A 13,541-nucleotide genomic window follows, 5' to 3' on the forward strand; every position below is an offset into this window, starting at 1 on the left:
GACAAAATATAATTCAATGTTACAGCTACAGCAGAGGAATTGATAGAGTTATTTAATTTTTTTAAAATATTAAAATCAATTTCACAATTAACATGAAGTTACACAAGAAAGAAAGGTATAATAAGTATGAAAGTAGAGAAAAAAAATTTGCCATGATACAACAAAAATGGTTTTATCTATTCAATTAATTTTTTTAATTATTGACAAAAAAATAATGAAACTAAATGGTACACTTGCACCAACCCATATAATAAAATATGTTTTTTTTTTTTAAAGTATTCAGTTCATTTTAAACTATTAATGGGATAACACGATTTCTTAAGTATTTGTTTTTAGAATTCAAGTTCATCTTTTCTTTTGCTAAAGATGATTAAAAGATCATTAAACTAAACCGATCAAATCAATCCTCATTTTGTTTTGACATTCTAAAAGTACCAGTCTTAATCACAGCACACATAATCACTAAACGCATTGTAATAAAAATAAAGATTCAAATCTCAAATAAAAAAAAACCATGATTATTGTCATCCGAGAGATTAATTGTTTAAATATTATCAATTCAAATAAAATTATAAACTATATCTTACAAATCTAATTGATTTTCAAAAAAACATTAAACATTATTTCCAAACGTTTTTCTTGAATGCATTCTTTCCAAATATTAAATAGATTTACTTTTAGTTCATTAAATTTGAGTTAAGTTTTTTTTCTTTAAAATTAAAATTGATCATTTTATATATAGTTCCTGAAATTTAAAAAAAATTGTTTTATTCTCTTGGCTCAAAAGTGTTAAATGAACACTTTGAAAGCAAAAGAAACATATGATAAAAATGAAAAATCGAGTAAATTATAATAAAACTATTCGTAATCATTAATCAAGTAAACAAAATCTTGAATAATATCTAGATGAACTAAAAGAAACTTTTCCAAAATTACATAAACTAAAAAAATATCAATTTTAAAACTAGAAGATAAAAACCAAACTTATCTCAAATTCAACTAATTATTGGAGATTCCACGTGACAAAGATATTTAATAAAATATGAGTGGGTATAAATCTCACTTTATAAGCCGGTTTTATGAATTTGAGTTAAGTTTAAGTTTAAAGTTCATTTCTTAATATTATTTCAGAGTTATTTCAAGTCTTTTTTTTTATCAACAAATAGCAATGAAATTAAATGAGACCACTTCAGGGGTGGTATAACCCTTATACAATACAATAATGTTCACAAAGTACCTTTCCATCTACATATCAGCCAACAAGACCTCCTACAGTCTAACCCATCTCTACCAACAGTACAAAAGGATAACACATATCAATCCTTATAAACTAAATTGAATACATACATACCAAAGGTTCAAACCTATTCTAACGAAATTTTGTTAAACTTATCAAATCGTCTACTATTGTACACAAGTAAGTGCAAACCATAATTTATAAGTTGGTAAAAAAATTAACCATAAATACATTTATAAATAATTAAATCAAGTTTCATAAATTTAAAATAACTCATGTATGAGCTAAAATGTAAAAGTTTTATCATATAACTTTTCAAAATGATTATTTTTGTTATGATATTTTGATTAGAAGTGTTTACATCTCAAGATAGGTGTAATCACCCACAAGACTTTAAAATGAAAGATTGAATTGGTTTAATTAGGTAAAATTGGGAAAGTCAAAGCAAATCCATGTGATGATTATCTTAATTAATTGAAAATTATGTTGGGAACAAAGTGGATTAATCTACCTATTTCCAACAAAATTAGGGTTTCTGTAACATGCGAGGAAGAGGCGTGAAATCCTTGGCTTCCAAAACGGTCAATTCGAAACACAAAACCAATGATGAACTAAAAATCTTCAAATCAGCGTTCACTTCGTGTTGCCCAAAGATGCTCTGCGTTTTGGGAAAGCCCAAAACGACACACTCCTCGTGAATACGATAGCGACACACGCACGACAGCGACAGCGACATCCTCCACCACGTGGCTGCATCGAACGCAAGCAAAGTGCCAAAACACAACGTACACATCACGTGTTCTGCAACAACGTTTTTTTTCTGCGCCGTTAATCGCTGTACCTACGTCATCTGCCGGTGACGTGGCGAGAATCTAACGAGGGGTGGTGCTCTGCCGTTATACCAACGGATTTTATACCTACCAATGATGCGCTCTAGGGTTTGTCGTTTTGTTCAGAAACTATGAGACGTGGCAAATCCTCACCTCAATGTTAAAATATCGATCATCACTTTTATGAATTTAGGTGACAGAGTAACGTGTTTGGTGCATTACAAAAATCGGTGAAATATTATAGTACTATTTAATAATAATATTATGAATAGTAAGGTATAAGTACAAGGAATAATAATAAATAATAATAATATGAATAGTGAGGTATAAGTACAAGGAATAATAATAACAACAATAATAAATAATAATATATAAACAGTACTACTAATCAATGACTGCTGACTTGTGATATTTAGGGGTTGTTTGTTTATTGTTTTTAAGAACAGTTTTAATTTTTTTAAATTTATTTGGTGATGATTTTAATAAAATAGTGACAAGAAAAATATCATTTAAAAATAAAAAATAATTAGTTATCGAGTTTCAATTATTATTTTTAAAATTTAAATTAATTAATAATTTAAATTTTTTTTAGTTATTTTTTGTTTTTAGAAACTAAAAAATGAAAATTGATTTTTTATTTTATTTTATTTTTAATCTTACTTTTTTAATCTATTAATCTATAGTCAAAACTTGCTTCATTATTTCTCATGGTCAAAGAACAAGGCAAAAACCACCTCTTGTTCTCATCCTTGTTTTTTTTTCATCATTAAAACAGTTTTTAAACTAGTTATCAAACAAGTTTTTTCTTTTACTAAAATAGCTTTTAAGAATGAAAGGAACTAAACTAAATCAAGGATTCTGTTTAGGGATGGTAATGCAGGCTCGTCCGTCCTATATATGTCCGTTCCGCATTTGATCCACAAAATATAGGTTGGGTTGACTCGTTCCGTATAGATTATGCGGGTTCCTGCATAAGGATTGGCCTGCGAGTTTGCATGCCAACTTACATAAGAAATACTTTTTCAAAAATTAATAAAAAATATTTTTTTTAAATAGAATTTGTGAATAAATTTAATTTTTTTATTTAGATGCATTAGATAAATGGTTTCATAATATTATTCTCATAAGACATACATAGTAAGAAAGACATACGTAATAAGATGTTATTAAAAATTTTGGAATGTAAAATATGAGGCTGCATTAAGAAAATATGGGAGTGTAGAAAAAAGTTCTACATTTTTAAGTTATGTGGGTCATGCAGGCCAGTCCGTCCCGCCCCACACTTGATTCGTGTGGGTTGCGGGTTATGTGGGACGAGCCTAAGGAAGTCAACGAATTGGAAAAGACAGTCTATCCCACATTTCTCTGAGCAGGCCGCGGGCCGACCCATACGGCCCGCCTCACTTTGCCACCCTAGTTTCGTTAGACATTATATATGTAAAATTTTAGATTTTAAATTCTGATTATATTCATCTTCGACTTTTTTAAGGTTTGGAATTATATAATCATAATGTTTTATACATGTTATATATTATATGTCAAGGAATTTTTTTAATTTGTATAACTTAGATGTACAGTGTATTACCTGGTTTAAAAAATTCGGGTCAAGTTTAAAATTTGTTCTAATTCAGTCCAATTCATATTTAATAAAAAAAATATAAATTACCTACAAGTTAAATTCATTATTTTATTGGGAACCATTTATAGTTATTAATAGAAGATTTCTTAAAAAAGTAAGAGATATCCTTGTAACTCCGACGATTAATAAATATATTGGGCCTTATAGCATATGAATACAAGTCTAGGGACTACTTTTGATTGAACTCATATTTTATACTCACTTACTACTTTGATATTTATATTCTTACTGACTTGAGTATCTGAGAGTCTTTTGTAGATGAATTTCCACTCAATTTTAATGTTAAATCTGCGCAATCCATTAAGGAAGAGATAAAACTTAACCAACAACTTGGATTCAACACCTCAAAAGGTTCAAACGCCAAATTTGGTAAGAACATATATAATCTAATTAGCATTTTAGTAAGCCTTATTTGATAAATATTGGAATCCCACAATTAGAGATATTTGATAAATCTTAAAATTTATAATATATATAACTTAAGTAGGAATATCACCTTATAATTCAATTATGGGATATTTAATTTTGTTTATGAACTGATAGGCCTCTCAATCATACAATATGACATAAGATTGATTTAATTGCAAATGCATTCATGAATAATTATTGACCTCTCAACCTTTAGATATTAAGTAACTTACCTTGATCTTTCGACCATACTATTTAAGAAAAACTAGTTTCAGCTATTGGCACATTTATATAATTATTCTTAAAATTATTGACAAAATCAACACATAAAAGTCAACATTAAATATTTAAATTCAAATAATGTTAATCAAATTACTTATATATATATATATAATAAGATTAAAAGGTAAACTTATTCGGCCTGAGTAGAAATGAAGAAGGGATGCTAGGCCCAATAAGTCTAAGTTCTATTAGTATAAATATTAATACATTTATTTTAATAGTTAGAGATAATTAATGATATTCTACACTTTAAATTGACTTAAACTTTGAAGAGTTCCTGTAGGTACTCTCACCCACTCTCCGTTATACCGAGAGATCATAAACTTGAATCAAGCAGCTGAGAAGGAACATTATAAATAAGATAAGAGAGAACGTTTGTCAAATTCACTCTCCTCGAACAATTTAATGTTTTTTTTATATAATAATACACTCATTCACTTGCCAAGTGTGCACGAAGCTTCGGAGTTTATTGATTTGGCAATGAACGAAAAATTAGAGGACATCATTCGTGATGTGGGAGCAAAATCTTTTGCTGAAGTGGTGTTCGAAAATATTTCTAATGATGTAGAGACTCCATTGTATCTTGATTAAGCTAACTTACACAATTATCAACAATGTTAAAGTTGATGGATTTGAAGGAAATTAATGGATGGACCGACAAAAGCCTTACAAAATTGCTTCAATTGCTGAAGCAAATGCTTCCAAAAGAAAATACACAACCTAATAAAAAATTACGAGGCAAAAAAAATACTTTGTTAGATGGGTATGAAATATAAAAAAATACATTCATGTCCTAATAATTGTATTTTATGTAGGAATGAATTTGAAGATTTAAGAAGATGTCCCATGTGTTGCTTATCATGTTATAAGGTTAAAGTTGGTCAAAAAGAATATAATGATGAAGTCACAAAGGAAGGTTCTCCTGCCAAGGTCATTTGGTATCTTCCAATAATTCCAAGGCTTAAGTGTTTGTTTCGGAATACAAATGACGCTAAAAATCTTAGGTGGCATGCAAATGATAGGAAACACGATGGAATACTTTGTCATCTAGCTGATTCTTTGCAATTGAAGAAGGTTGATAAAAAATTTCCTGAATTTAGAAAAGAATCAAGAAATTTAAGACTTGGAATGGCTATTGATTGAATGAATCCTTTTGGAAATTTAAGTAGTAATCATAGTTCATGGCTTGTTTTGTTAGTGATTTACAAGTTACCTCCTGCTTTGTGTATGAAGCGCAAATACATGATGTTATCTTTGATGATCTCTAGTCCAAAACAACTTGAAAATTACATAAATGTTTATTTTAATCCATTGATTGAAGATTTGAAATTATTGTGGGATGAAGGGGTTAAAGTGTTTGATGAGTTTGACAATGAATCTTTCCCATTGCATGTAATGTTATTTTGTATATCAATGACTTCCCTACATATGGAAACTTTTCAGGTTATAGTGTGAAAGGTCATAGAGCATGTTCAATATGTGAAGAAAATACGTCATATGAGCATTTGAAACATGGAAGGAAGACATTTTATCTTCGGCATCGTAGATTTCTAACGAAATATCATCTCTATCGTAGATTGAAAAAAAATTTCAACGGATACCAAGAACATGACATTTGTCCCACTCTATTATGTGGCCTTCAAATTTATGAAAAGGTAAAAAATGTTAATGTCATTTTTGGAAAAATGAAGAAGAAGCAAACTGTGACTGAAATATGGAAGAAGAGATCAATGTTTTTTTATCTTCTGTATTGGTTTAAGTTAGACATGAGACACTATATAAATATAATACACGTAAAAAAAATGTGTGTGATAGCTTAATCGAAACACTTCAAAACGTTAAAGTAAAAGTGAAAGATGTTTTGAATGCACATCTGGATTTGATTGAGATGAATATACGAGAGGAATTGACACCATGAAAAGTTGGTAAACGTACATACTTGCTTGCAATGTGTTACACTTTGTCAAAGAAAGAGAAAACAATTTTTTGTGATTGTCTTAAAGGTGTTAAGGTATGACAAAGTTGCTCTTCAAATTTTAAGAGTCTTGTATCTATGCATGATTTGAAACTAATTGGCTTAAAGTCTCATGATTGTCACGTTCTAATGCAACAATTACCACCAATGGCTATTTGTGGAATTTACCAAAAAAGGTTAGGCATACAATAACTCGACTATGTTCATTTTTCAATTTGATATGTAGTAAAGAGATTGACCCTCAAAAGTTGGATGAACTTGAAGAAGAAATTATTTTTATCTTGTGTCAACTAGAGATGTTTTTTCCTCCATCATTTTTTGATATCATGGTGCATTTGGTTGTTCATCCCGTAAGAGAAATCAAATTGTGTGGGTCAATGTATATGCGATGGATGTATCCAATTGAATGATGCATGCAGATTTTGAAGGGATTTATGAAGAATCAATGTCATCCAAAACTTTCCATTCTTGAAAGATACATTGTAGAGGAAGCTATCGAGTTCTGTTTTGAGTACATGTCAAAAGCAAAATCTATAGGAGTTGCTAAAAAATGTTGACATTCTCGTAGATTGATAAGTAAATCCTCAAAAAGTGATGTGAGTTGATTTTAGGATTGCACATTGTTATGGATTTCACTTTGTTTTTGAGTTTTTGTTTAAGCAGAATATGGTGAGAAACCCAAAGAAGATTGCCACTGGACATGAACTTAACCAAGTTGTTAAGTGTGAAGATTCTCTTCTAGAGGGAAAAGAGAAAAAGACAATTATATAATTTGATGATGATGAGGTGCAGAATTAAAGAATATATAATGGAAAGAAACAAGATGGAAACCAAATAGGAAAGGAAGAACACAAGAATATAAAAAGGAATGGAAATTGTGCAAATAAGAAAGCAAAAAGATGAAGAGAAGTGAAAGCTTATGGAAATGGAGCAAGGCATCACACCACTTGGAATGGTGGGAGGTTCCAAGATGAGTGGTGAGGAGTCGCCACTTGAGGTGCACTACTCTCAAGATAAGACCCAAGAATAACTTAGGAGATAAAACTCACTAATCACTCAAGCAAAGTTTCTCTTCTTAATTCAAATTCAAGTGTGATTTACAAGAGGGGAGACACCCTATTTATAGATATGAGTGCCTTGGAGAGGAAGAGAGGAAGTATAGGGGTGTAAATGACTACAAGCTTCTAGAAATTAGGTCAATAATGAGCACATGGGGGAGTCCTATAAAATCTAGGTCAAAGGTAAACACATGGGTGAGTTTCTAGAAGCTAGGTTAAAGCGAGATTTGGAACAAGCCCAATTAAGTACACCCTCTTCTAGCTTATTTTTCTAATTGAAGCTCAAAGTAAGCCCAATTTATTTACTTAACTTGTCTTGTAAGAAGGCTAGAAGGAAAAACAATTGATATTCTGGTTCATGTTCAGTTCTCCCTCTGCTGAGGCTCTTCCGAAATTTGGTGGGACCTTGTCTTGTACATTGAGATGACTGACCTAGTTGTGAAGATTCATCAACATCTGAAACATGACTTGCAAAGGTCTAAAGTTTGATGATTTATGTTGTTGATATAAGTTTAGGAGTGTGAAAGTAAAGTTGTAGTCCAAATCTACATCTCTGCACCCTAAAGCTACAACCGAAGGAATCCCTGCTGTGCATGCCTTTTCTGAGTCACTCTAACACATGCATTAGGTCTCAACTGCCATGAACACGAATCTTGACCTACACTCTACCATTTCTTCATTTTTCAGTCAAATTCAAGTCCCCATGTGAACTCTGCTGCAATTACTATACGTGGCAATTCAAGGCCCTCATATGTCCATACATGTATATAGTGCTGTTGGTACAGTCCTCCCACCATGTGCCTCTGGTTTCATTCAAGCTCTCCATCACCATCAAACCTTGCTAAACAGTAACTAAAACGCTTACACTTACATCTTCTAATTCTTCAAATGCAACTATAATAGTTTTGGGTATTGCAGTTGTATAATCATTTTTTATGTGTTTTCACATTGCATCACTTATTCATTAAGCTGGAAAGTTAACCTAGGTATAACAGCTTTCATTTTGATTTGTTTAATAATTTATGAAAAACGTTTTGTTGTATGTGCACACAGTAAATAACACACCATTCAACAACCCTTTTATAATAGTATTATAATATTTTAAATTAAAATTAAAATTAAAAATAATAAAAAATAATAATTTATTTATTTGTTAGTGTCAGCGTATATTGGGGTCTATAATTTATACCCTTAAATAGTTTTCACTATTTTGAAATCTGTAACACAATCTGTATGTTTCTGTATTGGAGTTCTTTACTATATTCATAAAAATACAACAATATTCAACCCCTAACAGTCAAATTCTTATTTTATATTTGAATCTATTATTTAATCTGTTTAAAATTTAATTTTCAATTGGTTTTGTAGTTTGACCAAGTGGTGTTTTAGTTTGTAGTTCGACACTAATTAAGATTATTTACGTATATATTAGTTTACATTTTTAAAACAATAACAGTAATAATATATATATATATATATATATATATATATATAACAGATGTATATGTTTTAAAAATTTTATTTTATATATCTTAGCATATAGGGGTGTAGCATATTAGTGCAAGTACATAAAAATGAACTCAATATACACATCACTTTTTTTTAAAAAATATGTTTAATTATTACATAGTAATATTAATAACTTCAAATAAAATTTGGTGAAATACTAAAAATATTAAACTTGTTCAAGTCTAAAATAAAACATTAATAAATTAAAATTTTAATTTTAAAATTATTTTGTATTTTTTCTATATTTATGAATGTAATTGTTATTTATTGTTTACCCTAATTTCATTAATCATTTCATAAAGTTTATAAATAATCACATTTTTTTATAATATTAGGATATTGTTGCTAAGACTTTCAATCACGACTTCCCATATGATATGTCTTTATTATGATTATAAAACAAACATGTTGAAAGATTACAATCTCTATGTCATGCAATTTGGGTATGCGCATTTGGATATGATTGACCCATGAGTATAAACATGTTATATCAACCATCACATGTTATATCTATTGATCAAACTTAATTATGTGTTAAATTACAATTGGGGTGTAACTATTTTAGTAATGTCTAGATCATGATGTTGACTTCAACTAAAAAAAATATTGGAGGTTACATGTTACTATTGCAATCCTGGATTTGGGATCAAATTACATGTATTTCTCCCACAATTGTTGAATATATTGAAGCTGGTCTTGGCTTTTCATTTGGCGAATATGTTACTTTTTATGCCCTTCACAATGTACTCGAATTCAACACTTATATTTTTTGGTTAATTAAGTAATTATATTTTAACAAAGGTGGTGTTGTCTATCACAAAGGACAAGAACACCTACATATGCACTTCATCTACGAAACATATTTGACCACTTATAGGAGGTCATTCCTAAACCCATGAGTTAATTATATTATTCTCCATTTTGTCATATTGATCCTAACAACATAGATGTTTAAGTTTTTGTGGACTTGTTATCGTGTAGATAACGTTAGGGTTTGATCACTATTGACATCATTTCTACTAGTCGTGCAATTGTTCCACTTATATGTTTTTCCCAAAGTGGATTTTCATCAAGATGATAGGATCATGAGACAGTCTGGGCTTCACCAATGTATTCTTACGAACTTTTTAAACTTAGATAAACTTCATACAGATGATGACATGAGAGGAAGAATGAATAGATATTGGTCTCAATATTATGAAAAAGTGGATCACCATGTGGAATGATTGACATAAGTACCTAAATTCAAGGATACCATTGATGGTGATTTTTTCTATCTCTCAACAAGTGGATCAAGTCAACTATAGTACAATTGATAAAGAATTGTTGTATCCACATGGACTAAAGGATAATAGAGTAATTGAAATTCCTCTTGTAAATTATAATACAAATCATTGCATACATTAAAATCAAAGGATTTATGATTTGAGTAGTAATGTTGGATAAGAACTAAAAACAAGTGTACAAGGGAAAAATGTTCAAGTATGATAAGGTGTTGAGATTAAATAGAATTTGTAACACATCTACTGTCAATGATTTTAGATGTAGTACATTTCAAATCCTCCACTCCTTAAGGCCAAACCAAGTCTATTCCTTAATCATGGTTATGTAAAAGGCAAACTAACATAATCAATCCCTTGAGTTACACTAGTTCATTTCTGCATTAATGTTGGAGCAGTAAAATATCCCTAGAAGTTGAAGTTCTTGATTAATTTGATTTGGTTCCGAAAATGAAATATTTCCCAGTATCATTCACATTTTAAAGGCAATAATAGTGATTCCTCATTTAGCAAGCATTAAGTACAATATCAAATTAGATAAGAATGAAATATATTCACAAATATAAATAAAAATAGTACAAATGAGTACATTGTCTTTCAATCCTAACAAAGAGAAATTTAGATCCTTGACTGGAGCAATGGCTAGAAGAATACAAACTGAAGAGGCACATCAGAAGACACCGTCTATTTTGGGTCACAAATAGGATAAAATGAAACCCTAACCCTAGGAACCTAGAGGCATAAATGAAGAGCTTATAGAAACCTTAACTTGCTTGGCAAGCTAGGGTTTGTAGAACCTTGGGTGGTTCAATGTTTCAAAGTTAAGAAAACTCCCGATTGAGGAAATAATATAAATCAAATATAGTCTGTGTGATTTTTCATTCAATGGGTCTCACACTTGATTAAGAGATCATTTGTTAAAAATTATGGGGGAGGAGTTAGAACTTGTCCAAATGTGACCCCGTCAAAACTTGTTGAGTTTAAAAAACTAGACAATGAAATATCATTGAAAATAGAAAATTCAAAGAAAAAAAAGGTTCTTCTACCACCTTTATCTGATGAAGGACATCAAACAAATAATGATGTTACAAAAATTCAAAGGTTTTTTACAAGTTGCTTTCAATATTCATGTGAGAGATATTCTTAATTGTGAAATTACAATAATGTTTTATTCTTTATGACTACCATTTCATTTACCAAGAAGTCTTTATTATAACAATGTATTTTCTTATGTAACTATAATAATTCTAATCTTAGTTGATATACCGCCAACATATAATAAACAAATAGGTCATTTACTTTCAAAGGAAAAGTTCATGTAGAAAACCTTCTACAACGTATAAGAAACTCATGGAATTAAAAAGGTGTGAAAATTGTTAATGATGGGTGGAGTGACTTCAAAAAAGAACACTTATAATTTTTATGGCTATCACTCAGAGTGGACCAATGTTTTTAAAGTCACTTAATTTGATTGATAAACACATGAGAGATGCAATTATGGAGGTTGGGCCGAAAAATGCAATACAAATTATAACTTATAATGCATATGTATGTAAGGCAGTGGGTATGCTTATAGAATTAGAATTTCCTTCAAACTATTGAACTCCTTGTGTAGTGCACACCTTGAATCATGCATTGAAAAGTATTCGTGGAGCAAAAACTATTGAAAGAAATAATGATACTAATAAACAATGTTCTTGGATCTAACAAATTGCTGATGATGCTACCTTTATTAAAAACTTTATTGTAGGACACTCTATGAGATTATCAATGTTCAATAACTTCAACTCATTGAAGTTTCTTTTTGTTGCTTTAATAAGATTTTTTTCAACCATAATCATGCTACAAAGGGACTCAAAATGATGGTTATTAGTGATGAATGATCTTCTTACAAAGAGGATAACGTGGACAATGCACAATTTATGAAAGAAACTTTGTTGACTGATAATTGGTGGATGGAGGTTGATTACATACTTGCTTCTATTGCCCCTATTTATGATGTTCTCAGAAAAACATATACAAATAAGGCTACTCTTGATTTAACTTATGAAATATGAGATTCAATGATTGAAAATGTGAGAAGGGTCATATACCAACATGAAAGAAAGACAAAAGCTGAACACTCATAATTTTTTGAGGTAGTAAACTCAATATTAATTAATCGTTGGACTAAATTGTCACATCTCTTCATTGTCTTGCTCATTCTTTAAATTCAAGGTAATACATTTTATAGCGTTGATAAAAAAACATTATATAGTTAAATTATTTTATAGTCGTGAATCATTAAATAAAGATTCGCAAAAACTTGCCCCATATTAAGATGTGAAACTTACTCATGACAAGAAGAAATATTTTAAGAGTTATTTTGATGATACAAATGTAAGGATACAAATAAATATAGAGTTCACAAACTTTTCAGGTGGAAGAGAATATTTTTCTGATGTTGAGTGTTCATGGAGGTCATGCACCAATACTTCAGAAGATAGCTCTTAAGGTACTTGGAAACCATATTCTTCTTCTTGTTGTGAAAGGAGTTGGAGTACCTACTTCTTTTTATCCATTCTCTGAAAAGAAATCAAATGACACCTAAAAGGTTAGAGGATCTAGTATTTGTCTATAGTAATCTTTGTCTTCTCTCAAGAAAATCCTCAAAATACAAAGAAGAGGAAACTAAATTGTAGAATATTGCAGTAGATGATTTTTCATTGGATGACAACGAAATTCTTGAGATTGTTAACTTATCTCTTGATGAACCATAATTAGAAGTTGCATTTTTCAATGAGGATGAAAAAATTTGAAATTCAAACATTATAATTTACATAAATTTATCTTTTGTTAGACTTTTTCTATAAATGTTTCTCTTGAGTTTTTTAGATTATGAAATATATTAGTATATTTTAATACACACACAGACACACAGACACACACAAACACACATAATACAGTAAAAGGTTCAGAAAAAGAAAACTTTACCCTAAGGAAAATAATTGCATAGCCAATGCACGTGAAAAATCTCTAAACATTCTCCTAGGTAACATTAAAGCTCCACATAATAAAGAGGGATAGGTTTTAAAGAAAAAGAAGAAAAGCCAAAGAAAGTCATAAAGAAACTTTCTGAAAGTTATAAGGATAAATGATGGAGGATCATCCTAGGCACCAAGACAATCAAGCTCATTAGAGAGGAAGTTTTTATTAGAAGCTAATTTTCTAGAGATTTCTCCTTTTGTAACCTTGTAAAAATTGTACAAAGTATATAGGATTTTAAATTCAGTCTTTAATTTCTGTATAGGATTTCAGACCCTATATTATGGGTCATTTTAATC

The 13,541-nt window shown here is 29.8% G+C and overlaps 1 pseudogene; it reads left to right on the forward strand.

The window, feature by feature from the left end:
- Window positions 1-11,078: 11,078 nt before the first annotated feature.
- On the forward strand, window positions 11,079-13,016 carry LOC150024162 (uncharacterized; annotated as a pseudogene).
- The last annotated feature ends 525 nt before the right edge of the window (window positions 13,017-13,541 follow it).

The sequence above is a fragment of the Phaseolus vulgaris genome, chromosome 10, assembly GCF_051622355.1.
Source record: "Phaseolus vulgaris cultivar YP4 chromosome 10, ASM5162235v1, whole genome shotgun sequence".
Classification (NCBI taxonomy): domain Eukaryota; kingdom Viridiplantae; phylum Streptophyta; class Magnoliopsida; order Fabales; family Fabaceae; genus Phaseolus; species Phaseolus vulgaris.